The sequence below is a fragment of the Pungitius pungitius genome, unplaced genomic scaffold (genome assembly GCF_949316345.1).
Source record: "Pungitius pungitius unplaced genomic scaffold, fPunPun2.1 scaffold_26, whole genome shotgun sequence".
NCBI classification, from domain to species: Eukaryota; Metazoa; Chordata; class Actinopteri; order Perciformes; family Gasterosteidae; genus Pungitius; species Pungitius pungitius.
The window spans coordinates 247082-271227 of NW_026909893.1; the positions used below are offsets into that span (position 1 = coordinate 247082).

At 43.9% G+C, this 24146-nt stretch overlaps 48 non-coding genes and 1 pseudogene across 48 annotated transcripts; all 49 read right to left on the reverse strand.

Moving 5' to 3' along the window:
* Positions 1-170: 170 nt before the first annotated feature.
* On the reverse strand, positions 171-289 carry LOC134120747 (5S ribosomal RNA). The gene has a single exon (XR_009952290.1). It is a non-coding gene; the product is annotated as a 5S ribosomal RNA (ribosomal RNA).
* A 395-nt stretch (positions 290-684) lies between these two features.
* LOC134120273 (5S ribosomal RNA) lies at positions 685-803 on the reverse strand. The gene has a single exon (XR_009951821.1). It is a non-coding gene; the product is annotated as a 5S ribosomal RNA (ribosomal RNA).
* Positions 804-1142: 339 nt separating this feature from the next.
* On the reverse strand, positions 1143-1261 carry LOC134120748 (5S ribosomal RNA). The gene has a single exon (XR_009952291.1). It is a non-coding gene; the product is annotated as a 5S ribosomal RNA (ribosomal RNA).
* A 395-nt stretch (positions 1262-1656) lies between these two features.
* Positions 1657-1775, reverse strand: LOC134120749 (5S ribosomal RNA). The gene has a single exon (XR_009952292.1). It is a non-coding gene; the product is annotated as a 5S ribosomal RNA (ribosomal RNA).
* A 339-nt stretch (positions 1776-2114) lies between these two features.
* On the reverse strand, positions 2115-2233 carry LOC134120750 (5S ribosomal RNA). Its single transcript, XR_009952293.1, has one exon. It is a non-coding gene; the product is annotated as a 5S ribosomal RNA (ribosomal RNA).
* A 339-nt stretch (positions 2234-2572) lies between these two features.
* LOC134120751 (5S ribosomal RNA) lies at positions 2573-2691 on the reverse strand. Its single transcript, XR_009952294.1, has one exon. It is a non-coding gene; the product is annotated as a 5S ribosomal RNA (ribosomal RNA).
* Positions 2692-3086: 395 nt separating this feature from the next.
* LOC134120753 (5S ribosomal RNA) lies at positions 3087-3205 on the reverse strand. The gene has a single exon (XR_009952296.1). It is a non-coding gene; the product is annotated as a 5S ribosomal RNA (ribosomal RNA).
* Positions 3206-3544: 339 nt separating this feature from the next.
* LOC134120754 (5S ribosomal RNA) lies at positions 3545-3663 on the reverse strand. Its single transcript, XR_009952297.1, has one exon. It is a non-coding gene; the product is annotated as a 5S ribosomal RNA (ribosomal RNA).
* A 395-nt stretch (positions 3664-4058) lies between these two features.
* Positions 4059-4177, reverse strand: LOC134120755 (5S ribosomal RNA). Its single transcript, XR_009952298.1, has one exon. It is a non-coding gene; the product is annotated as a 5S ribosomal RNA (ribosomal RNA).
* Positions 4178-4572: 395 nt separating this feature from the next.
* On the reverse strand, positions 4573-4691 carry LOC134120756 (5S ribosomal RNA). Its single transcript, XR_009952299.1, has one exon. It is a non-coding gene; the product is annotated as a 5S ribosomal RNA (ribosomal RNA).
* A 339-nt stretch (positions 4692-5030) lies between these two features.
* Positions 5031-5149, reverse strand: LOC134120757 (5S ribosomal RNA). The gene has a single exon (XR_009952300.1). It is a non-coding gene; the product is annotated as a 5S ribosomal RNA (ribosomal RNA).
* A 395-nt stretch (positions 5150-5544) lies between these two features.
* On the reverse strand, positions 5545-5663 carry LOC134120758 (5S ribosomal RNA). Its single transcript, XR_009952301.1, has one exon. It is a non-coding gene; the product is annotated as a 5S ribosomal RNA (ribosomal RNA).
* A 395-nt stretch (positions 5664-6058) lies between these two features.
* Positions 6059-6177, reverse strand: LOC134120759 (5S ribosomal RNA). The gene has a single exon (XR_009952302.1). It is a non-coding gene; the product is annotated as a 5S ribosomal RNA (ribosomal RNA).
* A 339-nt stretch (positions 6178-6516) lies between these two features.
* LOC134120760 (5S ribosomal RNA) lies at positions 6517-6635 on the reverse strand. Its single transcript, XR_009952303.1, has one exon. It is a non-coding gene; the product is annotated as a 5S ribosomal RNA (ribosomal RNA).
* Positions 6636-7030: 395 nt separating this feature from the next.
* On the reverse strand, positions 7031-7149 carry LOC134120761 (5S ribosomal RNA). Its single transcript, XR_009952304.1, has one exon. It is a non-coding gene; the product is annotated as a 5S ribosomal RNA (ribosomal RNA).
* A 339-nt stretch (positions 7150-7488) lies between these two features.
* On the reverse strand, positions 7489-7607 carry LOC134120762 (5S ribosomal RNA). Its single transcript, XR_009952305.1, has one exon. It is a non-coding gene; the product is annotated as a 5S ribosomal RNA (ribosomal RNA).
* A 395-nt stretch (positions 7608-8002) lies between these two features.
* Positions 8003-8121, reverse strand: LOC134120764 (5S ribosomal RNA). The gene has a single exon (XR_009952307.1). It is a non-coding gene; the product is annotated as a 5S ribosomal RNA (ribosomal RNA).
* Positions 8122-8516: 395 nt separating this feature from the next.
* Positions 8517-8635, reverse strand: LOC134120765 (5S ribosomal RNA). The gene has a single exon (XR_009952308.1). It is a non-coding gene; the product is annotated as a 5S ribosomal RNA (ribosomal RNA).
* A 339-nt stretch (positions 8636-8974) lies between these two features.
* Positions 8975-9093, reverse strand: LOC134120766 (5S ribosomal RNA). The gene has a single exon (XR_009952309.1). It is a non-coding gene; the product is annotated as a 5S ribosomal RNA (ribosomal RNA).
* A 395-nt stretch (positions 9094-9488) lies between these two features.
* On the reverse strand, positions 9489-9607 carry LOC134120767 (5S ribosomal RNA). The gene has a single exon (XR_009952310.1). It is a non-coding gene; the product is annotated as a 5S ribosomal RNA (ribosomal RNA).
* A 395-nt stretch (positions 9608-10002) lies between these two features.
* Positions 10003-10121, reverse strand: LOC134120768 (5S ribosomal RNA). Its single transcript, XR_009952311.1, has one exon. It is a non-coding gene; the product is annotated as a 5S ribosomal RNA (ribosomal RNA).
* A 339-nt stretch (positions 10122-10460) lies between these two features.
* On the reverse strand, positions 10461-10579 carry LOC134120769 (5S ribosomal RNA). Its single transcript, XR_009952312.1, has one exon. It is a non-coding gene; the product is annotated as a 5S ribosomal RNA (ribosomal RNA).
* A 395-nt stretch (positions 10580-10974) lies between these two features.
* On the reverse strand, positions 10975-11093 carry LOC134120770 (5S ribosomal RNA). Its single transcript, XR_009952313.1, has one exon. It is a non-coding gene; the product is annotated as a 5S ribosomal RNA (ribosomal RNA).
* A 339-nt stretch (positions 11094-11432) lies between these two features.
* Positions 11433-11551, reverse strand: LOC134120771 (5S ribosomal RNA). The gene has a single exon (XR_009952314.1). It is a non-coding gene; the product is annotated as a 5S ribosomal RNA (ribosomal RNA).
* A 395-nt stretch (positions 11552-11946) lies between these two features.
* Positions 11947-12065, reverse strand: LOC134120772 (5S ribosomal RNA). Its single transcript, XR_009952315.1, has one exon. It is a non-coding gene; the product is annotated as a 5S ribosomal RNA (ribosomal RNA).
* A 339-nt stretch (positions 12066-12404) lies between these two features.
* Positions 12405-12523, reverse strand: LOC134120773 (5S ribosomal RNA). The gene has a single exon (XR_009952316.1). It is a non-coding gene; the product is annotated as a 5S ribosomal RNA (ribosomal RNA).
* Positions 12524-12918: 395 nt separating this feature from the next.
* On the reverse strand, positions 12919-13037 carry LOC134120775 (5S ribosomal RNA). Its single transcript, XR_009952318.1, has one exon. It is a non-coding gene; the product is annotated as a 5S ribosomal RNA (ribosomal RNA).
* A 395-nt stretch (positions 13038-13432) lies between these two features.
* On the reverse strand, positions 13433-13551 carry LOC134120776 (5S ribosomal RNA). Its single transcript, XR_009952319.1, has one exon. It is a non-coding gene; the product is annotated as a 5S ribosomal RNA (ribosomal RNA).
* A 395-nt stretch (positions 13552-13946) lies between these two features.
* On the reverse strand, positions 13947-14065 carry LOC134120777 (5S ribosomal RNA). The gene has a single exon (XR_009952320.1). It is a non-coding gene; the product is annotated as a 5S ribosomal RNA (ribosomal RNA).
* Positions 14066-14404: 339 nt separating this feature from the next.
* LOC134120778 (5S ribosomal RNA) lies at positions 14405-14523 on the reverse strand. The gene has a single exon (XR_009952321.1). It is a non-coding gene; the product is annotated as a 5S ribosomal RNA (ribosomal RNA).
* A 395-nt stretch (positions 14524-14918) lies between these two features.
* On the reverse strand, positions 14919-15037 carry LOC134120779 (5S ribosomal RNA). Its single transcript, XR_009952322.1, has one exon. It is a non-coding gene; the product is annotated as a 5S ribosomal RNA (ribosomal RNA).
* A 395-nt stretch (positions 15038-15432) lies between these two features.
* On the reverse strand, positions 15433-15551 carry LOC134120780 (5S ribosomal RNA). Its single transcript, XR_009952323.1, has one exon. It is a non-coding gene; the product is annotated as a 5S ribosomal RNA (ribosomal RNA).
* Positions 15552-15890: 339 nt separating this feature from the next.
* Positions 15891-16009, reverse strand: LOC134120781 (5S ribosomal RNA). The gene has a single exon (XR_009952324.1). It is a non-coding gene; the product is annotated as a 5S ribosomal RNA (ribosomal RNA).
* A 395-nt stretch (positions 16010-16404) lies between these two features.
* LOC134120782 (5S ribosomal RNA) lies at positions 16405-16523 on the reverse strand. Its single transcript, XR_009952325.1, has one exon. It is a non-coding gene; the product is annotated as a 5S ribosomal RNA (ribosomal RNA).
* A 339-nt stretch (positions 16524-16862) lies between these two features.
* Positions 16863-16981, reverse strand: LOC134120783 (5S ribosomal RNA). Its single transcript, XR_009952326.1, has one exon. It is a non-coding gene; the product is annotated as a 5S ribosomal RNA (ribosomal RNA).
* A 395-nt stretch (positions 16982-17376) lies between these two features.
* LOC134120322 (5S ribosomal RNA) lies at positions 17377-17495 on the reverse strand (annotated as a pseudogene).
* A 339-nt stretch (positions 17496-17834) lies between these two features.
* On the reverse strand, positions 17835-17953 carry LOC134120784 (5S ribosomal RNA). Its single transcript, XR_009952327.1, has one exon. It is a non-coding gene; the product is annotated as a 5S ribosomal RNA (ribosomal RNA).
* Positions 17954-18348: 395 nt separating this feature from the next.
* On the reverse strand, positions 18349-18467 carry LOC134120786 (5S ribosomal RNA). Its single transcript, XR_009952329.1, has one exon. It is a non-coding gene; the product is annotated as a 5S ribosomal RNA (ribosomal RNA).
* Positions 18468-18862: 395 nt separating this feature from the next.
* On the reverse strand, positions 18863-18981 carry LOC134120787 (5S ribosomal RNA). Its single transcript, XR_009952330.1, has one exon. It is a non-coding gene; the product is annotated as a 5S ribosomal RNA (ribosomal RNA).
* A 338-nt stretch (positions 18982-19319) lies between these two features.
* LOC134120788 (5S ribosomal RNA) lies at positions 19320-19438 on the reverse strand. The gene has a single exon (XR_009952331.1). It is a non-coding gene; the product is annotated as a 5S ribosomal RNA (ribosomal RNA).
* A 395-nt stretch (positions 19439-19833) lies between these two features.
* Positions 19834-19952, reverse strand: LOC134120789 (5S ribosomal RNA). The gene has a single exon (XR_009952332.1). It is a non-coding gene; the product is annotated as a 5S ribosomal RNA (ribosomal RNA).
* Positions 19953-20347: 395 nt separating this feature from the next.
* On the reverse strand, positions 20348-20466 carry LOC134120790 (5S ribosomal RNA). The gene has a single exon (XR_009952333.1). It is a non-coding gene; the product is annotated as a 5S ribosomal RNA (ribosomal RNA).
* Positions 20467-20805: 339 nt separating this feature from the next.
* Positions 20806-20924, reverse strand: LOC134120791 (5S ribosomal RNA). The gene has a single exon (XR_009952334.1). It is a non-coding gene; the product is annotated as a 5S ribosomal RNA (ribosomal RNA).
* Positions 20925-21319: 395 nt separating this feature from the next.
* On the reverse strand, positions 21320-21438 carry LOC134120792 (5S ribosomal RNA). Its single transcript, XR_009952335.1, has one exon. It is a non-coding gene; the product is annotated as a 5S ribosomal RNA (ribosomal RNA).
* A 339-nt stretch (positions 21439-21777) lies between these two features.
* Positions 21778-21896, reverse strand: LOC134120793 (5S ribosomal RNA). Its single transcript, XR_009952336.1, has one exon. It is a non-coding gene; the product is annotated as a 5S ribosomal RNA (ribosomal RNA).
* A 395-nt stretch (positions 21897-22291) lies between these two features.
* LOC134120794 (5S ribosomal RNA) lies at positions 22292-22410 on the reverse strand. Its single transcript, XR_009952337.1, has one exon. It is a non-coding gene; the product is annotated as a 5S ribosomal RNA (ribosomal RNA).
* A 395-nt stretch (positions 22411-22805) lies between these two features.
* On the reverse strand, positions 22806-22924 carry LOC134120795 (5S ribosomal RNA). The gene has a single exon (XR_009952338.1). It is a non-coding gene; the product is annotated as a 5S ribosomal RNA (ribosomal RNA).
* A 339-nt stretch (positions 22925-23263) lies between these two features.
* LOC134120797 (5S ribosomal RNA) lies at positions 23264-23382 on the reverse strand. Its single transcript, XR_009952340.1, has one exon. It is a non-coding gene; the product is annotated as a 5S ribosomal RNA (ribosomal RNA).
* A 395-nt stretch (positions 23383-23777) lies between these two features.
* On the reverse strand, positions 23778-23896 carry LOC134120798 (5S ribosomal RNA). The gene has a single exon (XR_009952341.1). It is a non-coding gene; the product is annotated as a 5S ribosomal RNA (ribosomal RNA).
* Between the last annotated feature and the right edge of the window lie 250 nt (positions 23897-24146).

The following is a 24146-nucleotide window of genomic DNA, read 5'->3' on the forward strand; positions in this document are numbered from 1 at the left end:
TGAATGGCCATTGCAGTCCCCGCCACCTCAAATGGCCTGACGATGGTATGGACGTAAGCCACCTTTCATCTTCTTCCTATTGCATCTCTTCTACAATGTGACATTTTTTTTACAATTGTGTAGGTGTACAATCTACGGCGCTGGGCGGCTTTCAGAGAGAGAAGTGAAAAAGCTTACGGCACCTGGGATTCCCAGGCGGTCTTCCATCCAGGTACTAACCAGGCCCTGCTCTGCTTAGCTTCCGAGATCAGACGAGATCGGGCGGAACCAGAGAGGTATGGCCGTAAGCTGCTTTTCATCTTTTTCCTAATCCTTTAAAACGTGTCAAAGATAATCAGAAGTTTCTTTTTCTAAAATTGAAGCAGTTCTTAGCATTGGCAAGAGAGGTTCCTAAAGCCTGAAGGTAACTTTACTTTTCTTCACTGGCAATTCTAACATGTTGGGTTAGCACCTGTATTTCAACGGCTAAATTACAAACAATAGTATGCCAATCGTAAATGTTGATCAACACTAATTTAGCAAACATGAAACGGAATCATTTTGGATATTATTGTCTAATTTCCTTTCATATCCAACGTTAAAACAACACTAAACATGCATCTCTTCAACAATGTGATATTCTTTTTGTAATTTGTAGGTGTACAATCTGCGGCGCTCGGCGGCTTTCGGAGAGAGAAGTGAAAAAGCTTACGGCACCTGGGATTCGCAGGCGGTCTTCCATCCAGGTACTAACCAGGCCCTGCTCTGCTTAGCTTCCGAGATCAGACGAGATCGGGCGGAACCAGAGAGGTATGGCCGTAAGCTGCTTTTTATCTTTTTCCTAATCCTTTATAATGCGTCAATGAATTATGACACGCCTGCCGTTGGCATCTTTGTGTGGGTTAAATAAGGGTATGCAAAGAAGGCTGTGACATCCCATGCCGAAAATTGGATGGACTAGAGAAGACCCGCCCAGGGGTCCCAGCCAATCGGTGAATGGCCATTGCAGTCCCCGCCACCTCAAATGGCCTGACGATGGTATGGACGTAAGCCACCTTTCATCTTCTTCCTATTGCATCTCTTCTACAATGTGACATTTTTTTTACAATTGTGTAGGTGTACAATCTACGGCGCTGGGCGGCTTTCAGAGAGAGAAGTGAAAAAGCTTACGGCACCTGGGATTCCCAGGCGGTCTTCCATCCAGGTACTAACCAGGCCCTGCTCTGCTTAGCTTCCGAGATCAGACGAGATCGGGCGGAACCAGAGAGGTATGGCCGTAAGCTGCTTTTCATCTTTTTCCTAATCCTTTAAAACGTGTCAAAGATAATCAGAAGTTTCTTTTTCTAAAATTGAAGCAGTTCTTAGCATTGGCAAGAGAGGTTCCTAAAGCCTGAAGGTAACTTTACTTTTCTTCACTGGCAATTCTAACATGTTGGGTTAGCACCTGTATTTCAACGGCTAAATTACAAACAATAGTATGCCAATCGTAAATGTTGATCAACACTAATTTAGCAATCATGAAACGGAATCATTTTGGATAATATTGTCTAATTTCCTTTCATATCCAACGTTAAAACAACACTAAACATGCATCTCTTCAACAATGTGATATTCTTTTTGTAATTTGTAGGTGTACAATCTGCGGCGCTCGGCGGCTTTCGGAGAGAGAAGTGAAAAAGCTTACGGCACCTGGGATTCCCAGGCGGTCTTCCATCCAGGTACTAACCAGGCCCTGCTCTGCTTAGCTTCCGAGATCAGACGAGATCGGGCGGAACCAGAGAGGTATGGCCGTAAGCTGCTTTTTATCTTTTTCCTAATCCTTTATAATGCGTCAATGAATTATGACACGCCTGCCGTTGGCATCTTTGTGTGGGTTAAATAAGGGTATGCAAAGAAGGCTGTGACATCCCATGCCGAAAATTGGATGGACTAGAGAAGACCCGCCCAGGGGTCCCAGCCAATCGGTGAATGGCCATTGCAGTCCCCGCCACCTCAAATGGCCTGACGATGGTATGGACGTAAGCCACCTTTCATCTTCTTCCTATTGCATCTCTTCTACAATGTGACATTTTTTTTACAATTGTGTAGGTGTACAATCTACGGCGCTGGGCGGCTTTCAGAGAGAGAAGTGAAAAAGCTTACGGCACCTGGGATTCCCAGGCGGTCTTCCATCCAGGTACTAACCAGGCCCTGCTCTGCTTAGCTTCCGAGATCAGACGAGATCGGGCGGAACCAGAGAGGTATGGCCGTAAGCTGCTTTTTATCTTTTTCCTAATCCTTTATAATGCGTCAATGAATTATGACACGCCTGCCGTTGGCATCTTTGTGTGGGTTAAATAAGGGTATGCAAAGAAGGCTGTGACATCCCATGCCGAAAATTGGATGGACTAGAGAAGACCCGCCCAGGGGTCCCAGCCAATCGGTGAATGGCCATTGCAGTCCCCGCCACCTCAAATGGCCTGACGATGGTATGGACGTAAGCCACCTTTCATCTTCTTCCTATTGCATCTCTTCTACAATGTGACATTTTTTTTACGATTGTGTAGGTGTACAATCTACGGCGCTGGGCGGCTTTCAGAGAGAGAAGTGAAAAAGCTTACGGCACCTGGGATTCCCAGGCGGTCTTCCATCCAGGTACTAACCAGGCCCTGCTCTGCTTAGCTTCCGAGATCAGACGAGATCGGGCGGAACCAGAGAGGTATGGCCGTAAGCTGCTTTTCATCTTTTTCCTAATCCTTTAAAACGTGTCAAAGATAATCAGAAGTTTCTTTTTCTAAAATTGAAGCAGTTCTTAGCATTGGCAAGAGAGGTTCCTAAAGCCTGAAGGTAACTTTACTTTTCTTCACTGGCAATTCTAACATGTTGGGTTAGCACCTGTATTTCAACGGCTAAATTACAAACAATAGTATGCCAATCGTAAATGTTGATCAACACTAATTTAGCAATCATGAAACGGAATCATTTTGGATAATATTGTCTAATTTCCTTTCATATCCAACGTTAAAACAACACTAAACATGCATCTCTTCAACAATGTGATATTCTTTTTGTAATTTGTAGGTGTACAATCTGCGGCGCTCGGCGGCTTTCGGAGAGAGAAGTGAAAAAGCTTACGGCACCTGGGATTCCCAGGCGGTCTTCCATCCAGGTACTAACCAGGCCCTGCTCTGCTTAGCTTCCGAGATCAGACGAGATCGGGCGGAACCAGAGAGGTATGGCCGTAAGCTGCTTTTTATCTTTTTCCTAATCCTTTATAATGCGTCAATGAATTATGACACGCCTGCCGTTGGCATCTTTGTGTGGGTTAAATAAGGGTATGCAAAGAAGGCTGTGACATCCCATGCCGAAAATTGGATGGACTAGAGAAGACCCGCCCAGGGGTCCCAGCCAATCGGTGAATGGCCATTGCAGTCCCCGCCACCTCAAATGGCCTGACGATGGTATGGACGTAAGCCACCTTTCATCTTCTTCCTATTGCATCTCTTCTACAATGTGACATTTTTTTTACAATTGTGTAGGTGTACAATCTACGGCGCTGGGCGGCTTTCAGAGAGAGAAGTGAAAAAGCTTACGGCACCTGGGATTCCCAGGCGGTCTTCCATCCAGGTACTAACCAGGCCCTGCTCTGCTTAGCTTCCGAGATCAGACGAGATCGGGCGGAACCAGAGAGGTATGGCCGTAAGCTGCTTTTCATCTTTTTCCTAATCCTTTAAAACGTGTCAAAGATAATCAGAAGTTTCTTTTTCTAAAATTGAAGCAGTTCTTAGCATTGGCAAGAGAGGTTCCTAAAGCCTGAAGGTAACTTTACTTTTCTTCACTGGCAATTCTAACATGTTGGGTTAGCACCTGTATTTCAACGGCTAAATTACAAACAATAGTATGCCAATCGTAAATGTTGATCAACACTAATTTAGCAATCATGAAACGGAATCATTTTGGATAATATTGTCTAATTTCCTTTCATATCCAACGTTAAAACAACACTAAACATGCATCTCTTCAACAATGTGATATTCTTTTTGTAATTTGTAGGTGTACAATCTGCGGCGCTCGGCGGCTTTCGGAGAGAGAAGTGAAAAAGCTTACGGCACCTGGGATTCCCAGGCGGTCTTCCATCCAGGTACTAACCAGGCCCTGCTCTGCTTAGCTTCCGAGATCAGACGAGATCGGGCGGAACCAGAGAGGTATGGCCGTAAGCTGCTTTTCATCTTTTTCCTAATCCTTTAAAACGTGTCAAAGATAATCAGAAGTTTCTTTTTCTAAAATTGAAGCAGTTCTTAGCATTGGCAAGAGAGGTTCCTAAAGCCTGAAGGTAACTTTACTTTTCTTCACTGGCAATTCTAACATGTTGGGTTAGCACCTGTATTTCAACGGCTAAATTACAAACAATAGTATGCCAATCGTAAATGTTGATCAACACTAATTTAGCAATCATGAAACGGAATCATTTTGGATAATATTGTCTAATTTCCTTTCATATCCAACGTTAAAACAACACTAAACATGCATCTCTTCAACAATGTGATATTCTTTTTGTAATTTGTAGGTGTACAATCTGCGGCGCTCGGCGGCTTTCGGAGAGAGAAGTGAAAAAGCTTACGGCACCTGGGATTCCCAGGCGGTCTTCCATCCAGGTACTAACCAGGCCCTGCTCTGCTTAGCTTCCGAGATCAGACGAGATCGGGCGGAACCAGAGAGGTATGGCCGTAAGCTGCTTTTTATCTTTTTCCTAATCCTTTATAATGCGTCAATGAATTATGACACGCCTGCCGTTGGCATCTTTGTGTGGGTTAAATAAGGGTATGCAAAGAAGGCTGTGACATCCCATGCCGAAAATTGGATGGACTAGAGAAGACCCGCCCAGGGGTCCCAGCCAATCGGTGAATGGCCATTGCAGTCCCCGCCACCTCAAATGGCCTGACGATGGTATGGACGTAAGCCACCTTTCATCTTCTTCCTATTGCATCTCTTCTACAATGTGACATTTTTTTTACAATTGTGTAGGTGTACAATCTACGGCGCTGGGCGGCTTTCAGAGAGAGAAGTGAAAAAGCTTACGGCACCTGGGATTCCCAGGCGGTCTTCCATCCAGGTACTAACCAGGCCCTGCTCTGCTTAGCTTCCGAGATCAGACGAGATCGGGCGGAACCAGAGAGGTATGGCCGTAAGCTGCTTTTCATCTTTTTCCTAATCCTTTAAAACGTGTCAAAGATAATCAGAAGTTTCTTTTTCTAAAATTGAAGCAGTTCTTAGCATTGGCAAGAGAGGTTCCTAAAGCCTGAAGGTAACTTTACTTTTCTTCACTGGCAATTCTAACATGTTGGGTTAGCACCTGTATTTCAACGGCTAAATTACAAACAATAGTATGCCAATCGTAAATGTTGATCAACACTAATTTAGCAATCATGAAACGGAATCATTTTGGATAATATTGTCTAATTTCCTTTCATATCCAACGTTAAAACAACACTAAACATGCATCTCTTCAACAATGTGATATTCTTTTTGTAATTTGTAGGTGTACAATCTGCGGCGCTCGGCGGCTTTCGGAGAGAGAAGTGAAAAAGCTTACGGCACCTGGGATTCCCAGGCGGTCTTCCATCCAGGTACTAACCAGGCCCTGCTCTGCTTAGCTTCCGAGATCAGACGAGATCGGGCGGAACCAGAGAGGTATGGCCGTAAGCTGCTTTTCATCTTTTTCCTAATCCTTTAAAACGTGTCAAAGATAATCAGAAGTTTCTTTTTCTAAAATTGAAGCAGTTCTTAGCATTGGCAAGAGAGGTTCCTAAAGCCTGAAGGTAACTTTACTTTTCTTCACTGGCAATTCTAACATGTTGGGTTAGCACCTGTATTTCAACGGCTAAATTACAAACAATAGTATGCCAATCGTAAATGTTGATCAACACTAATTTAGCAATCATGAAACGGAATCATTTTGGATAATATTGTCTAATTTCCTTTCATATCCAACGTTAAAACAACACTAAACATGCATCTCTTCAACAATGTGATATTCTTTTTGTAATTTGTAGGTGTACAATCTGCGGCGCTCGGCGGCTTTCGGAGAGAGAAGTGAAAAAGCTTACGGCACCTGGGATTCCCAGGCGGTCTTCCATCCAGGTACTAACCAGGCCCTGCTCTGCTTAGCTTCCGAGATCAGACGAGATCGGGCGGAACCAGAGAGGTATGGCCGTAAGCTGCTTTTTATCTTTTTCCTAATCCTTTATAATGCGTCAATGAATTATGACACGCCTGCCGTTGGCATCTTTGTGTGGGTTAAATAAGGGTATGCAAAGAAGGCTGTGACATCCCATGCCGAAAATTGGATGGACTAGAGAAGACCCGCCCAGGGGTCCCAGCCAATCGGTGAATGGCCATTGCAGTCCCCGCCACCTCAAATGGCCTGACGATGGTATGGACGTAAGCCACCTTTCATCTTCTTCCTATTGCATCTCTTCTACAATGTGACATTTTTTTTACAATTGTGTAGGTGTACAATCTACGGCGCTGGGCGGCTTTCAGAGAGAGAAGTGAAAAAGCTTACGGCACCTGGGATTCCCAGGCGGTCTTCCATCCAGGTACTAACCAGGCCCTGCTCTGCTTAGCTTCCGAGATCAGACGAGATCGGGCGGAACCAGAGAGGTATGGCCGTAAGCTGCTTTTCATCTTTTTCCTAATCCTTTAAAACGTGTCAAAGATAATCAGAAGTTTCTTTTTCTAAAATTGAAGCAGTTCTTAGCATTGGCAAGAGAGGTTCCTAAAGCCTGAAGGTAACTTTACTTTTCTTCACTGGCAATTCTAACATGTTGGGTTAGCACCTGTATTTCAACGGCTAAATTACAAACAATAGTATGCCAATCGTAAATGTTGATCAACACTAATTTAGCAATCATGAAACGGAATCATTTTGGATAATATTGTCTAATTTCCTTTCATATCCAACGTTAAAACAACACTAAACATGCATCTCTTCAACAATGTGATATTCTTTTTGTAATTTGTAGGTGTACAATCTGCGGCGCTCGGCGGCTTTCGGAGAGAGAAGTGAAAAAGCTTACGGCACCTGGGATTCCCAGGCGGTCTTCCATCCAGGTACTAACCAGGCCCTGCTCTGCTTAGCTTCCGAGATCAGACGAGATCGGGCGGAACCAGAGAGGTATGGCCGTAAGCTGCTTTTTATCTTTTTCCTAATCCTTTATAATGCGTCAATGAATTATGACACGCCTGCCGTTGGCATCTTTGTGTGGGTTAAATAAGGGTATGCAAAGAAGGCTGTGACATCCCATGCCGAAAATTGGATGGACTAGAGAAGACCCGCCCAGGGGTCCCAGCCAATCGGTGAATGGCCATTGCAGTCCCCGCCACCTCAAATGGCCTGACGATGGTATGGACGTAAGCCACCTTTCATCTTCTTCCTATTGCATCTCTTCTACAATGTGACATTTTTTTTACAATTGTGTAGGTGTACAATCTACGGCGCTGGGCGGCTTTCAGAGAGAGAAGTGAAAAAGCTTACGGCACCTGGGATTCCCAGGCGGTCTTCCATCCAGGTACTAACCAGGCCCTGCTCTGCTTAGCTTCCGAGATCAGACGAGATCGGGCGGAACCAGAGAGGTATGGCCGTAAGCTGCTTTTCATCTTTTTCCTAATCCTTTAAAACGTGTCAAAGATAATCAGAAGTTTCTTTTTCTAAAATTGAAGCAGTTCTTAGCATTGGCAAGAGAGGTTCCTAAAGCCTGAAGGTAACTTTACTTTTCTTCACTGGCAATTCTAACATGTTGGGTTAGCACCTGTATTTCAACGGCTAAATTACAAACAATAGTATGCCAATCGTAAATGTTGATCAACACTAATTTAGCAATCATGAAACGGAATCATTTTGGATAATATTGTCTAATTTCCTTTCATATCCAACGTTAAAACAACACTAAACATGCATCTCTTCAACAATGTGATATTCTTTTTGTAATTTGTAGGTGTACAATCTGCGGCGCTCGGCGGCTTTCGGAGAGAGAAGTGAAAAAGCTTACGGCACCTGGGATTCCCAGGCGGTCTTCCATCCAGGTACTAACCAGGCCCTGCTCTGCTTAGCTTCCGAGATCAGACGAGATCGGGCGGAACCAGAGAGGTATGGCCGTAAGCTGCTTTTCATCTTTTTCCTAATCCTTTAAAACGTGTCAAAGATAATCAGAAGTTTCTTTTTCTAAAATTGAAGCAGTTCTTAGCATTGGCAAGAGAGGTTCCTAAAGCCTGAAGGTAACTTTACTTTTCTTCACTGGCAATTCTAACATGTTGGGTTAGCACCTGTATTTCAACGGCTAAATTACAAACAATAGTATGCCAATCGTAAATGTTGATCAACACTAATTTAGCAATCATGAAACGGAATCATTTTGGATAATATTGTCTAATTTCCTTTCATATCCAACGTTAAAACAACACTAAACATGCATCTCTTCAACAATGTGATATTCTTTTTGTAATTTGTAGGTGTACAATCTGCGGCGCTCGGCGGCTTTCGGAGAGAGAAGTGAAAAAGCTTACGGCACCTGGGATTCCCAGGCGGTCTTCCATCCAGGTACTAACCAGGCCCTGCTCTGCTTAGCTTCCGAGATCAGACGAGATCGGGCGGAACCAGAGAGGTATGGCCGTAAGCTGCTTTTTATCTTTTTCCTAATCCTTTATAATGCGTCAATGAATTATGACACGCCTGCCGTTGGCATCTTTGTGTGGGTTAAATAAGGGTATGCAAAGAAGGCTGTGACATCCCATGCCGAAAATTGGATGGACTAGAGAAGACCCGCCCAGGGGTCCCAGCCAATCGGTGAATGGCCATTGCAGTCCCCGCCACCTCAAATGGCCTGACGATGGTATGGACGTAAGCCACCTTTCATCTTCTTCCTATTGCATCTCTTCTACAATGTGACATTTTTTTTACAATTGTGTAGGTGTACAATCTACGGCGCTGGGCGGCTTTCAGAGAGAGAAGTGAAAAAGCTTACGGCACCTGGGATTCCCAGGCGGTCTTCCATCCAGGTACTAACCAGGCCCTGCTCTGCTTAGCTTCCGAGATCAGACGAGATCGGGCGGAACCAGAGAGGTATGGCCGTAAGCTGCTTTTCATCTTTTTCCTAATCCTTTAAAACGTGTCAAAGATAATCAGAAGTTTCTTTTTCTAAAATTGAAGCAGTTCTTAGCATTGGCAAGAGAGGTTCCTAAAGCCTGAAGGTAACTTTACTTTTCTTCACTGGCAATTCTAACATGTTGGGTTAGCACCTGTATTTCAACGGCTAAATTACAAACAATAGTATGCCAATCGTAAATGTTGATCAACACTAATTTAGCAATCATGAAACGGAATCATTTTGGATAATATTGTCTAATTTCCTTTCATATCCAACGTTAAAACAACACTAAACATGCATCTCTTCAACAATGTGATATTCTTTTTGTAATTTGTAGGTGTACAATCTGCGGCGCTCGGCGGCTTTCGGAGAGAGAAGTGAAAAAGCTTACGGCACCTGGGATTCCCAGGCGGTCTTCCATCCAGGTACTAACCAGGCCCTGCTCTGCTTAGCTTCCGAGATCAGACGAGATCGGGCGGAACCAGAGAGGTATGGCCGTAAGCTGCTTTTCATCTTTTTCCTAATCCTTTAAAACGTGTCAAAGATAATCAGAAGTTTCTTTTTCTAAAATTGAAGCAGTTCTTAGCATTGGCAAGAGAGGTTCCTAAAGCCTGAAGGTAACTTTACTTTTCTTCACTGGCAATTCTAACATGTTGGGTTAGCACCTGTATTTCAACGGCTAAATTACAAACAATAGTATGCCAATCGTAAATGTTGATCAACACTAATTTAGCAATCATGAAACGGAATCATTTTGGATAATATTGTCTAATTTCCTTTCATATCCAACGTTAAAACAACACTAAACATGCATCTCTTCAACAATGTGATATTCTTTTTGTAATTTGTAGGTGTACAATCTGCGGCGCTCGGCGGCTTTCGGAGAGAGAAGTGAAAAAGCTTACGGCACCTGGGATTCCCAGGCGGTCTTCCATCCAGGTACTAACCAGGCCCTGCTCTGCTTAGCTTCCGAGATCAGACGAGATCGGGCGGAACCAGAGAGGTATGGCCGTAAGCTGCTTTTTATCTTTTTCCTAATCCTTTATAATGCGTCAATGAATTATGACACGCCTGCCGTTGGCATCTTTGTGTGGGTTAAATAAGGGTATGCAAAGAAGGCTGTGACATCCCATGCCGAAAATTGGATGGACTAGAGAAGACCCGCCCAGGGGTCCCAGCCAATCGGTGAATGGCCATTGCAGTCCCCGCCACCTCAAATGGCCTGACGATGGTATGGACGTAAGCCACCTTTCATCTTCTTCCTATTGCATCTCTTCTACAATGTGACATTTTTTTTACAATTGTGTAGGTGTACAATCTACGGCGCTGGGCGGCTTTCAGAGAGAGAAGTGAAAAAGCTTACGGCACCTGGGATTCCCAGGCGGTCTTCCATCCAGGTACTAACCAGGCCCTGCTCTGCTTAGCTTCCGAGATCAGACGAGATCGGGCGGAACCAGAGAGGTATGGCCGTAAGCTGCTTTTCATCTTTTTCCTAATCCTTTAAAACGTGTCAAAGATAATCAGAAGTTTCTTTTTCTAAAATTGAAGCAGTTCTTAGCATTGGCAAAAGAGGTTCCTAAAGCCTGAAGGTAACTTTACTTTTCTTCACTGGCAATTCTAACATGTTGGGTTAGCACCTGTATTTCAACGGCTAAATTACAAACAATAGTATGCCAATCGTAAATGTTGATCAACACTAATTTAGCAATCATGAAACGGAATCATTTTGGATATTATTGTCTAATTTCCTTTCATATCCAACGTTAAAACAACACTAAACATGCATCTCTTCAACAATGTGCTATTCTTTTTGTAATTTGTAGGTGTACAATCTGCGGCGCTCGGCGGCTTTCGGAGAGAGAAGTGAAAAAGCTTACGGCACCTGGGATTCCCAGGCGGTCTTCCATCCAGGTACTAACCAGGCCCTGCTCTGCTTAGCTTCCGAGATCAGACGAGATCGGGCGGAACCAGAGAGGTATGGCCGTAAGCTGCTTTTTATCTTTTTCCTAATCCTTTATAATGCGTCAATGAATTATGACACGCCTGCCGTTGGCATCTTTGTGTGGGTTAAATAAGGGTATGCAAAGAAGGCTGTGACATCCCATGCCGAAAATTGGATGGACTAGAGAAGACCCGCCCAGGGGTCCCAGCCAATCGGTGAATGGCCATTGCAGTCCCCGCCACCTCAAATGGCCTGACGATGGTATGGACGTAAGCCACCTTTCATCTTCTTCCTATTGCATCTCTTCTACAATGTGACATTTTTTTTACAATTGTGTAGGTGTACAATCTACGGCGCTGGGCGGCTTTCAGAGAGAGAAGTGAAAAAGCTTACGGCACCTGGGATTCCCAGGCGGTCTTCCATCCAGGTACTAACCAGGCCCTGCTCTGCTTAGCTTCCGAGATCAGACGAGATCGGGCGGAACCAGAGAGGTATGGCCGTAAGCTGCTTTTCATCTTTTTCCTAATCCTTTAAAACGTGTCAAAGATAATCAGAAGTTTCTTTTTCTAAAATTGAAGCAGTTCTTAGCATTGGCAAAAGAGGTTCCTAAAGCCTGAAGGTAACTTTACTTTTCTTCACTGGCAATTCTAACATGTTGGGTTAGCACCTGTATTTCAACGGCTAAATTACAAACAATAGTATGCCAATCGTAAATGTTGATCAACACTAATTTAGCAATCATGAAACGGAATCATTTTGGATATTATTGTCTAATTTCCTTTCATATCCAACGTTAAAACAACACTAAACATGCATCTCTTCAACAATGTGATATTCTTTTTGTAATTTGTAGGTGTACAATCTGCGGCGCTCGGCGGCTTTCGGAGAGAGAAGTGAAAAAGCTTACGGCACCTGGGATTCCCAGGCGGTCTTCCATCCAGGTACTAACCAGGCCCTGCTCTGCTTAGCTTCCGAGATCAGACGAGATCGGGCGGAACCAGAGAGGTATGGCCGTAAGCTGCTTTTTATCTTTTTCCTAATCCTTTATAATGCGTCAATGAATTATGACACGCCTGCCGTTGGCATCTTTGTGTGGGTTAAATAAGGGTATGCAAAGAAGGCTGTGACATCCCATGCCGAAAATTGGATGGACTAGAGAAGACCCGCCCAGGGGTCCCAGCCAATCGGTGAATGGCCATTGCAGTCCCCGCCACCTCAAATGGCCTGACGATGGTATGGACGTAAGCCACCTTTCATCTTCTTCCTATTGCATCTCTTCTACAATGTGACATTTTTTTTACAATTGTGTAGGTGTACAATCTACGGCGCTGGGCGGCTTTCAGAGAGAGAAGTGAAAAAGCTTACGGCACCTGGGATTCCCAGGCGGTCTTCCATCCAGGTACTAACCAGGCCCTGCTCTGCTTAGCTTCCGAGATCAGACGAGATCGGGCGGAACCAGAGAGGTATGGCCGTAAGCTGCTTTTCATCTTTTTCCTAATCCTTTAAAACGTGTCAAAGATAATCAGAAGTTTCTTTTTCTAAAATTGAAGCAGTTCTTAGCATTGGCAAGAGAGGTTCCTAAAGCCTGAAGGTAACTTTACTTTTCTTCACTGGCAATTCTAACATGTTGGGTTAGCACCTGTATTTCAACGGCTAAATTACAAACAATAGTATGCCAATCGTAAATGTTGATCAACACTAATTTAGCAATCATGAAACGGAATCATTTTGGATAATATTGTCTAATTTCCTTTCATATCCAACGTTAAAACAACACTAAACATGCATCTCTTCAACAATGTGATATTCTTTTTGTAATTTGTAGGTGTACAATCTGCGGCGCTCGGCGGCTTTCGGAGAGAGAAGTGAAAAAGCTTACGGCACCTGGGATTCCCAGGCGGTCTTCCATCCAGGTACTAACCAGGCCCTGCTCTGCTTAGCTTCCGAGATCAGACGAGATCGGGCGGAACCAGAGAGGTATGGCCGTAAGCTGCTTTTCATCTTTTTCCTAATCCTTTAAAACGTGTCAAAGATAATCAGAAGTTTCTTTTTCTAAAATTGAAGCAGTTCTTAGCATTGGCAAGAGAGGTTCCTAAAGCCTGAAGGTAACTTTACTTTTCTTCACTGGCAATTCTAACATGTTGGGTTAGCACCTGTATTTCAACGGCTAAATTACAAACAATAGTATGCCAATCGTAAATGTTGATCAACACTAATTTAGCAATCATGAAACGGAATCATTTTGGATAATATTGTCTAATTTCCTTTCATATCCAACGTTAAAACAACACTAAACATGCATCTCTTCAACAATGTGATATTCTTTTTGTAATTTGTAGGTGTACAATCTGCGGCGCTCGGCGGCTTTCGGAGAGAGAAGTGAAAAAGCTTACGGCACCTGGGATTCCCAGGCGGTCTTCCATCCAGGTACTAACCAGGCCCTGCTCTGCTTAGCTTCCGAGATCAGACGAGATCGGGCGGAACCAGAGAGGTATGGCCGTAAGCTGCTTTTCATCTTTTTCCTAATCCTTTAAAACGTGTCAAAGATAATCAGAAGTTTCTTTTTCTAAAATTGAAGCAGTTCTTAGCATTGGCAAGAGAGGTTCCTAAAGCCTGAAGGTAACTTTACTTTTCTTCACTGGCAATTCTAACATGTTGGGTTAGCACCTGTATTTCAACGGCTAAATTACAAACAATAGTATGCCAATCGTAAATGTTGATCAACACTAATTTAGCAATCATGAAACGGAATCATTTTGGATAATATTGTCTAATTTCCTTTCATATCCAACGTTAAAACAACACTAAACATGCATCTCTTCAACAATGTGATATTCTTTTTGTAATTTGTAGGTGTACAATCTGCGGCGCTCGGCGGCTTTCGGAGAGAGAAGTGAAAAAGCTTACGGCACCTGGGATTCCCAGGCGGTCTTCCATCCAGGTACTAACCAGGCCCTGCTCTGCTTAGCTTCCGAGATCAGACGAGATCGGGCGGAACCAGAGAGGTATGGCCGTAAGCTGCTTTTTATCTTTTTCCTAATCCTTTATAATGCGTCAATGAATTATGACACGCCTGCCGTTGGCATCTTTGTGTGGGTTAAATAAGGGTATGCAAAGAAGGCTGTGACATCCCATGCCGAAAATTGGATGGACTAGAGAAGACCCGCCCAGGGGTCCCAGCCAATCGGTGAATGGCCATTGCAGTCCCCGCCACCTCAAATGGCCTGACGATGGTATGGACGTAAGCCACCTTTCATCTTCTTCCTATTGCATCTCTTCTACAATGTGACATTTTTTTTACAATTGTGTAGGTGTACAATCTACGGCGCTGGGCGGCTTTCAGAGAGAGAAGTGAAAAAGCTTACGGCACCTGGGATTCCCAGGCGGTCTTCCATCCAGGTACTAACCAGGCCCTGCTCTGCTTAGCTTCCGAGATCAGACGAGATCGGGCGGAACCAGAGAGGTATGGCCGTAAGCTGCTTTTCATCTTTTTCCTAATCCTTTAAAACGTGTCAAAGATAATCAGAAGTTTCTTTTTCTAAAATTGAAGCAGTTCTTAGCATTGGCAAGAGAGGTTCCTAAAGCCTGAAGGTAACTTTACTTTTCTTCACTGGCAATTCTAACATGTTGGGTTAGCACCTGTATTTCAACGGCTAAATTACAAACAATAGTATGCCAATCGTAAATGTTGATCAACACTAATTTAGCAATCATGAAACGGAATCATTTTGGATAATATTGTCTAATTTCCTTTGATATCCAACGTTAAAACAACACTAAACATGCATCTCTTCAACAATGTGATATTCTTTTTGTAATTTGTAGGTGTACAATCTGCGGCGCTCGGCGGCTTTCGGAGAGAGAAGTGAAAAAGCTTACGGCACCTGGGATTCCCAGGCGGTCTTCCATCCAGGTACTAACCAGGCCCTGCTCTGCTTAGCTTCCGAGATCAGACGAGATCGGGCGGAACCAGAGAGGTATGGCCGTAAGCTGCTTTTCATCTTTTTCCTAATCCTTTAAAACGTGTCAAAGATAATCAGAAGTTTCTTTTTCTAAAATTGAAGCAGTTCTTAGCATTGGCAAGAGAGGTTCCTAAAGCCTGAAGGTAACTTTACTTTTCTTCACTGGCAATTCTAACATGTTGGGTTAGCACCTGTATTTCAACGGCTAAATTACAAACAATAGTATGCCAATCGTAAATGTTGATCAACACTAATTTAGCAATCATGAAACGGAATCATTTTGGATAATATTGTCTAATTTCCTTTCATATCCAACGTTAAAACAACACTAAACATGCATCTCTTCAACAATGTGATATTCTTTTTGTAATTTGTAGGTGTACAATCTGCGGCGCTCGGCGGCTTTCGGAGAGAGAAGTGAAAAAGCTTACGGCACCTGGGATTCCCAGGCGGTCTTCCATCCAGGTACTAACCAGGCCCTGCTCTGCTTAGCTTCCGAGATCAGACGAGATCGGGCGGAACCAGAGAGGTATGGCCGTAAGCTGCTTTTTATCTTTTTCCTAATCCTTTATAATGCGTCAATGAATTATGACACGCCTGCCGTTGGCATCTTTGTGTGGGTTAAATAAGGGTATGCAAAGAAGGCTGTGACATCCCATGCCGAAAATTGGATGGACTAGAGAAGACCCGCCCAGGGGTCCCAGCCAATCGGTGAATGGCCATTGCAGTCCCCGCCACCTCAAATGGCCTGACGATGGTATGGACGTAAGCCACCTTTCATCTTCTTCCTATTGCATCTCTTCTACAATGTGACATTTTTTTTACAATTGTGTAGGTGTACAATCTACGGCGCTGGGCGGCTTTCAGAGAGAGAAGTGAAAAAGCTTACGGCACCTGGGATTCCCAGGCGGTCTTCCATCCAGGTACTAACCAGGCCCTGCTCTGCTTAGCTTCCGAGATCAGACGAGATCGGGCGGAACCAGAGAGGTATGGCCGTAAGCTGCTTTTCATCTTTTTCCTAATCCTTTAAAACGTGTCAAAGATAATCAGAAGTTTCTTTTTCTAAAATTGAAGCAGTTCTTAGCATTGGCAAGAGAGGTTCCTAAAGCCTGAAGGTAACTTTACTTTTCTTCACTGGCAATTCTAACATGTTGGGTTAGCACCTGTATTTCAACGGCTAAATTACAAACAATAGTATGCCAATCGTAAATGTTGATCAACACTAATTTAGCAATCATGAAACGGAATCATTTTGGATAATATTGTCTAATTTCCTTTCATATCCAACGTTAAAACAACACTAAACATGCATCTCTTCAACAATGTGATATTCTTTTTGTAATTTGTAGGTGTACAATCTGCGGCGCTCGGCGGCTTTCGGAGAGAGAAGTGAAAAAGCTTACGGCACCTGGGATTCCCAGGCGGTCTTCCATCCAGGTACTAACCAGGCCCTGCTCTGCTTAGCTTCCGAGATCAGACGAGATCGGGCGGAACCAGAGAGGTATGGCCGTAAGCTGCTTTTTATCTTTTTCCTAATCCTTTATAATGCGTCAATGAATTATGACACGCCTGCCGTTGGCATCTTTGTGTGGGTTAAATAAGGGTATGCAAAGAAGGCTGTGACATCCCATGCCGAAAATTGGATGGACTAGAGAAGACCCGCCCAGGGGTCCCAGCCAATCGGTGAATGGCCATTGCAGTCCCCGCCACCTCAAATGGCCTGACGATGGTATGGACGTAAGCCACCTTTCATCTTCTTCCTATTGCATCTCTTCTACAATGTGACATTTTTTTTACAATTGTGTAGGTGTACAATCTACGGCGCTGGGCGGCTTTCAGAGAGAGAAGTGAAAAAGCTTACGGCACCTGGGATTCCCAGGCGGTCTTCCATCCAGGTACTAACCAGGCCCTGCTCTGCTTAGCTTCCGAGATCAGACGAGATCGGGCGGAACCAGAGAGGTATGGCCGTAAGCTGCTTTTCATCTTTTTCCTAATCCTTTAAAACGTGTCAAAGATAATCAGAAGTTTCTTTTTCTAAAATTGAAGCAGTTCTTAGCATTGGCAAGAGAGGTTCCTAAAGCCTGAAGGTAACTTTACTTTTCTTCACTGGCAATTCTAACATGTTGGGTTAGCACCTGTATTTCAACGGCTAAATTACAAACAATAGTATGCCAATCGTAAATGTTGATCAACACTAATTTAGCAATCATGAAACGGAATCATTTTGGATATTATTGTCTAATTTCCTTTCATATCCAACGTTAAAACAACACTAAACATGCATCTCTTCAACAATGTGATATTCTTTTTGTAATTTGTAGGTGTACAATCTGCGGCGCTCGGCGGCTTTCGGAGAGAGAAGTGAAAAAGCTTACGGCACCTGGGATTCCCAGGCCGTCTTCCATCCAGGTACTAACCAGGCCCTGCTCTGCTTAGCTTCCGACATCAGACGAGATCGGGCGGAACCAGAGAGGTATGGCCGTAAGCTGCTTTTTATCTTTTTCCTAATCCTTTATAATGCGTCAATGAATTATGACACGCCTGCCGTTGGCATCTTTGTGTGGGTTAAATAAGGGTATGCAAAGAAGGCTGTGACATCCCATGCCGAAAATTGGATGGACTAGAGAAGACCCGCCCAGGGGTCCCAGCCAATCGGTGAATGGCCATTGCAGTCCCCGCCACCTCAAATGGCCTGACGATGGTATGGACGTAAGCCACCTTTCATCTTCTTCCTATTGCATCTCTTCTACAATGTGACATTTTTTTTACAATTGTGTAGGTGTACAATCTACGGCGCTGGGCGGCTTTCAGAGAGAGAAGTGAAAAAGCTTACGGCACCTGGGATTCCCAGGCGGTCTTCCATCCAGGTACTAACCAGGCCCTGCTCTGCTTAGCTTCCGAGATCAGACGAGATCGGGCGGAACCAGAGAGGTATGGCCGTAAGCTGCTTTTCATCTTTTTCCTAATCCTTTAAAACGTGTCAAAGATAATCAGAAGTTTCTTTTTCTAAAATTGAAGCAGTTCTTAGCATTGGCAAGAGAGGTTCCTAAAGCCTGAAGGTAACTTTACTTTTCTTCACTGGCAATTCTAACATGTTGGGTTAGCACCTGTATTTCAACGGCTAAATTACAAACAATAGTATGCCAATCGTAAATGTTGATCAACACTAATTTAGCAATCATGAAACGGAATCATTTTGGATATTATTGTCTAATTTCCTTTCATATCCAACGTTAAAACAACACTAAACATGCATCTCTTCAACAATGTGATATTCTTTTTGTAATTTGTAGGTGTACAATCTGCGGCGCTCGGCGGCTTTCGGAGAGAGAAGTGAAAAAGCTTACGGCACCTGGGATTCCCAGGCGGTCTTCCATCCAGGTACTAACCAGGCCCTGCTCTGCTTAGCTTCCGAGATCAGACGAGATCGGGCGGAACCAGAGAGGTATGGCCGTAAGCTGCTTTTCATCTTTTTCCTAATCCTTTAAAACGTGTCAAAGATAATCAGAAGTTTCTTTTTCTAAAATTGAAGCAGTTCTTAGCATTGGCAAGAGAGGTTCCTAAAGCCTGAAGGTAACTTTACTTTTCTTCACTGGCAATTCTAACATGTTGGGTTAGCACCTGTATTTCAACGGCTAAATTACAAACAATAGTATGCCAATCGTAAATGTTGATCAACACTAATTTAGCAATCATGAAACGGAATCATTTTGGATAATATTGTCTAATTTCCTTTCATATCCAACGTTAAAACAACACTAAACATGCATCTCTTCAACAATGTGATATTCTTTTTGTAATTTGTAGGTGTACAATCTGCGGCGCTCGGCGGCTTTCGGAGAGAGAAGTGAAAAAGCTTACGGCACCTGGGATTCCCAGGCGGTCTTCCATCCAGGTACTAACCAGGCCCTGCTCTGCTTAGCTTCCGAGATCAGACGAGATCGGGCGGAACCAGAGAGGTATGGCCGTAAGCTGCTTTTTATCTTTTTCCTAATCCTTTATAATGCGTCAATGAATTATGACACGCCTGCCGTTGGCATCTTTGTGTGGGTTAAATAAGGGTATGCAAAGAAGGCTGTGACATCCCATGCCGAAAATTGGATGGACTAGAGAAGACCCGCCCAGGGGTCCCAGCCAATCGGTGAATGGCCATTGCAGTCCCCGCCACCTCAAATGGCCTGACGATGGTATGGACGTAAGCCACCTTTCATCTTCTTCCTATTGCATCTCTTCTACAATGTGACATTTTTTTACAATTGTGTAGGTGTACAATCTACGGCGCTGGGCGGCTTTCAGAGAGAGAAGTGAAAAAGCTTACGGCACCTGGGATTCCCAGGCGGTCTTCCATCCAGGTACTAACCAGGCCCTGCTCTGCTTAGCTTCCGAGATCAGACGAGATCGGGCGGAACCAGAGAGGTATGGCCGTAAGCTGCTTTTCATCTTTTTCCTAATCCTTTAAAACGTGTCAAAGATAATCAGAAGTTTCTTTTTCTAAAATTGAAGCAGTTCTTAGCATTGGCAAGAGAGGTTCCTAAAGCCTGAAGGTAACTTTACTTTTCTTCACTGGCAATTCTAACATGTTGGGTTAGCACCTGTATTTCAACGGCTAAATTACAAACAATAGTATGCCAATCGTAAATGTTGATCAACACTAATTTAGCAATCATGAAACGGAATCATTTTGGATAATATTGTCTAATTTCCTTTCATATCCAACGTTAAAACAACACTAAACATGCATCTCTTCAACAATGTGATATTCTTTTTGTAATTTGTAGGTGTACAATCTGCGGCGCTCGGCGGCTTTCGGAGAGAGAAGTGAAAAAGCTTACGGCACCTGGGATTCCCAGGCGGTCTTCCATCCAGGTACTAACCAGGCCCTGCTCTGCTTAGCTTCCGAGATCAGACGAGATCGGGCGGAACCAGAGAGGTATGGCCGTAAGCTGCTTTTCATCTTTTTCCTAATCCTTTAAAACGTGTCAAAGATAATCAGAAGTTTCTTTTTCTAAAATTGAAGCAGTTCTTAGCATTGGCAAGAGAGGTTCCTAAAGCCTGAAGGTAACTTTACTTTTCTTCACTGGCAATTCTAACATGTTGGGTTAGCACCTGTATTTCAACGGCTAAATTACAAACAATAGTATGCCAATCGTAAATGTTGATCAACACTAATTTAGCAATCATGAAACGGAATCATTTTGGATAATATTGTCTAATTTCCTTTCATATCCAACGTTAAAACAACACTAAACATGCATCTCTTCAACAATGTGATATTCTTTTTGTAATTTGTAGGTGTACAATCTGCGGCGCTCGGCGGCTTTCGGAGAGAGAAGTGAAAAAGCTTACGGCACCTGGGATTCCCAGGCGGTCTTCCATCCAGGTACTAACCAGGCCCTGCTCTGCTTAGCTTCCGAGATCAGACGAGATCGGGCGGAACCAGAGAGGTATGGCCGTAAGCTGCTTTTTATCTTTTTCCTAATCCTTTATAATGCGTCAATGAATTATGACACGCCTGCCGTTGGCATCTTTGTGTGGGTTAAATAAGGGTATGCAAAGAAGGCTGTGACATCCCATGCCGAAAATTGGATGGACTAGAGAAGACCCGCCCAGGGGTCCCAGCCAATCGGTGAATGGCCATTGCAGTCCCCGCCACCTCAAATGGCCTGACGATGGTATGGACGTAAGCCACCTTTCATCTTCTTCCTATTGCATCTCTTCTACAATGTGACATTTTTTTTACAATTGTGTAGGTGTACAATCTACGGCGCTGGGCGGCTTTCAGAGAGAGAAGTGAAAAAGCTTACGGCACCTGGGATTCCCAGGCGGTCTTCCATCCAGGTACTAACCAGGCCCTGCTCTGCTTAGCTTCCGAGATCAGACGAGATCGGGCGGAACCAGAGAGGTATGGCCGTAAGCTGCTTTTCATCTTTTTCCTAATCCTTTAAAACGTGTCAAAGATAATCAGAAGTTTCTTTTTCTAAAATTGAAGCAGTTCTTAGCATTGGCAAGAGAGGTTCCTAAAGCCTGAAGGTAACTTTACTTTTCTTCACTGGCAATTCTAACATGTTGGGTTAGCACCTGTATTTCAACGGCTAAATTACAAACAATAGTATGCCAATCGTAAATGTTGATCAACACTAATTTAGCAATCATGAAACGGAATCATTTTGGATATTATTGTCTAATTTCCTTTCATATCCAACGTTAAAACAACACTAAACATGCATCTCTTCAACAATGTGATATTCTTTTTGTAATTTGTAGGTGTACAATCTGCGGCGCTCGGCGGCTTTCGGAGAGAGAAGTGAAAAAGCTTACGGCACCTGGGATTCCCAGGCGGTCTTCCATCCAGGTACTAACCAGGCCCTGCTCTGCTTAGCTTCCGAGATCAGACGAGATCGGGCGGAACCAGAGAGGTATGGCCGTAAGCTGCTTTTTATCTTTTTCCTAATCCTTTATAATGCGTCAATGAATTATGACACGCCTGCCGTTGGCATCTTTGTGTGGGTTAAATAAGGGTATGCAAAGAAGGCTGTGACATCCCATGCCGAAAATTGGATGGACTAGAGAAGACCCGCCCAGGGGTCCCAGCCAATCGGTGAATGGCCATTGCAGTCCCCGCCACCTCAAATGGCCTGACGATGGTATGGACGTAAGCCACCTTTCATCTTCTTCCTATTGCATCTCTTCTACAATGTGACATTTTTTTTACAATTGTGTAGGTGTACAATCTACGGCGCTGGGCGGCTTTCAGAGAGAGAAGTGAAAAAGCTTACGGCACCTGGGATTCCCAGGCGGTCTTCCATCCAGGTACTAACCAGGCCCTGCTCTGCTTAGCTTCCGAGATCAGACGAGATCGGGCGGAACCAGAGAGGTATGGCCGTAAGCTGCTTTTCATCTTTTTCCTAATCCTTTAAAACGTGTCAAAGATAATCAGAAGTTTCTTTTTCTAAAATTGAAGCAGTTCTTAGCATTGGCAAGAGAGGTTCCTAAAGCCTGAAGGTAACTTTACTTTTCTTCACTGGCAATTCTAACATGTTGGGTTAGCACCTGTATTTCAACGGCTAAATTACAAACAATAGTATGCCAATCGTAAATGTTGATCAACACTAATTTAGCAATCATGAAACGGAATCATTTTGGATAATATTGTCTAATTTCCTTTCATATCCAACGTTAAAACAACACTAAACATGCATCTCTTCAACAATGTGATATTCTTTTTGTAATTTGTAGGTGTACAATCTGCGGCGCTCGGCGGCTTTCGGAGAGAGAAGTGAAAAAGCTTACGGCACCTGGGATTCCCAGGCGGTCTTCCATCCAGGTACTAACCAGGCCCTGCTCTGCTTAGCTTCCGAGATCAGACGAGATCGGGCGGAACCAGAGAGGTATGGCCGTAAGCTGCTTTTCATCTTTTTCCTAATCCTTTAAAACGTGTCAAAGATAATCAGAAGTTTCTTTTTCTAAAATTGAAGCAGTTCTTAGCATTGGCAAGAGAGGTTCCTAAAGCCTGAAGGTAACTTTACTTTTCTTCACTGGCAATTCTAACATGTTGGGTTAGCACCTGTATTTCAACGGCTAAATTACAAACAATAGTATGCCAATCGTAAATGTTGATCAACACTAATTTAGCAATCATGAAACGGAATCATTTTGGATAATATTGTCTAATTTCCTTTCATATCCAACGTTAAAACAACACTAAACATGCATCTCTTCAACAATGTGATATTCTTTTTGTAATTTGTAGGTGTACAATCTGCGGCGCTCGGCGGCTTTCGGAGAGAGAAGTGAAAAAGCTTACGGCACCTGGGATTCCCAGGCGGTCTTCCATCCAGGTACTAACCAGGCCCTGCTCTGCTTAGCTTCCGAGATCAGACGAGATCGGGCGGAACCAGAGAGGTATGGCCGTAAGCTGCTTTTTATCTTTTTCCTAATCCTTTATAATGCGTCAATGAATTATGACACGCCTGCCGTTGGCATCTTTGTGTGGGTTAAATAAGGGTATGCAAAGAAGGCTGTGACATCCCATGCCGAAAATTGGATGGACTAGAGAAGACCCGCCCAGGGGTCCCAGCCAATCGGTGAATGGCCATTGCAGTCCCCGCCACCTCAAATGGCCTGACGATGGTATGGACGTAAGCCACCTTTCATCTTCTTCCTATTGCATCTCTTCTACAATGTGACATTTTTTTTACAATTGTGTAGGTGTACAATCTACGGCGCTGGGCGGCTTTCAGAGAGAGAAGTGAAAAAGCTTACGGCACCTGGGATTCCCAGGCGGTCTTCCATCCAGGTACTAACCAGGCCCTGCTCTGCTTAGCTTCCGAGATCAGACGAGATCGGGCGGAACCAGAGAGGTATGGCCGTAAGCTGCTTTTCATCTTTTTCCTAATCCTTTAAAACGTGTCAAAGATAATCAGAAGTTTCTTTTTCTAAAATTGAAGCAGTTCTTAGCATTGGCAAGAGAGGTTCCTAAAGCCTGAAGGTAACTTTACTTTTCTTCACTGGCAATTCTAACATGTTGGGTTAGCACCTGTATTTCAACGGCTAAATTACAAACAATAGTATGCCAATCGTAAATGTTGATCAACACTAATTTAGCAATCATGAAACGGAATCATTTTGGATAATATTGTCTAATTTCCTTTCATATCCAACGTTAAAACAACACTAAACATGCATCTCTTCAACAATGTGATATTCTTTTTGTAATTTGTAGGTGTACAATCTGCGGCGCTCGGCGGCTTTCGGAGAGAGAAGTGAAAAAGCTTACGGCACCTGGGATTCCCAGGCGGTCTTCCATCCAGGTACTAACCAGGCCCTGCTCTGCTTAGCTTCCGAGATCAGACGAGATCGGGCGGAACCAGAGAGGTATGGCCGTAAGCTGCTTTTTATCTTTTTCCTAATCCTTTATAATGCGTCAATGAATTATGACACGCCTGCCGTTGGCATCTTTGTGTGGGTTAAATAAGGGTATGCAAAGAAGGCTGTGACATCCCATGCCGAAAATTGGATGGACTAGAGAAGACCCGCCCAGGGGTCCCAGCCAATCGGTGAATGGCCATTGCAGTCCCCGCCACCTCAAATGGCCTGACGATGGTATGGACGTAAGCCACCTTTCATCTTCTTCCTATT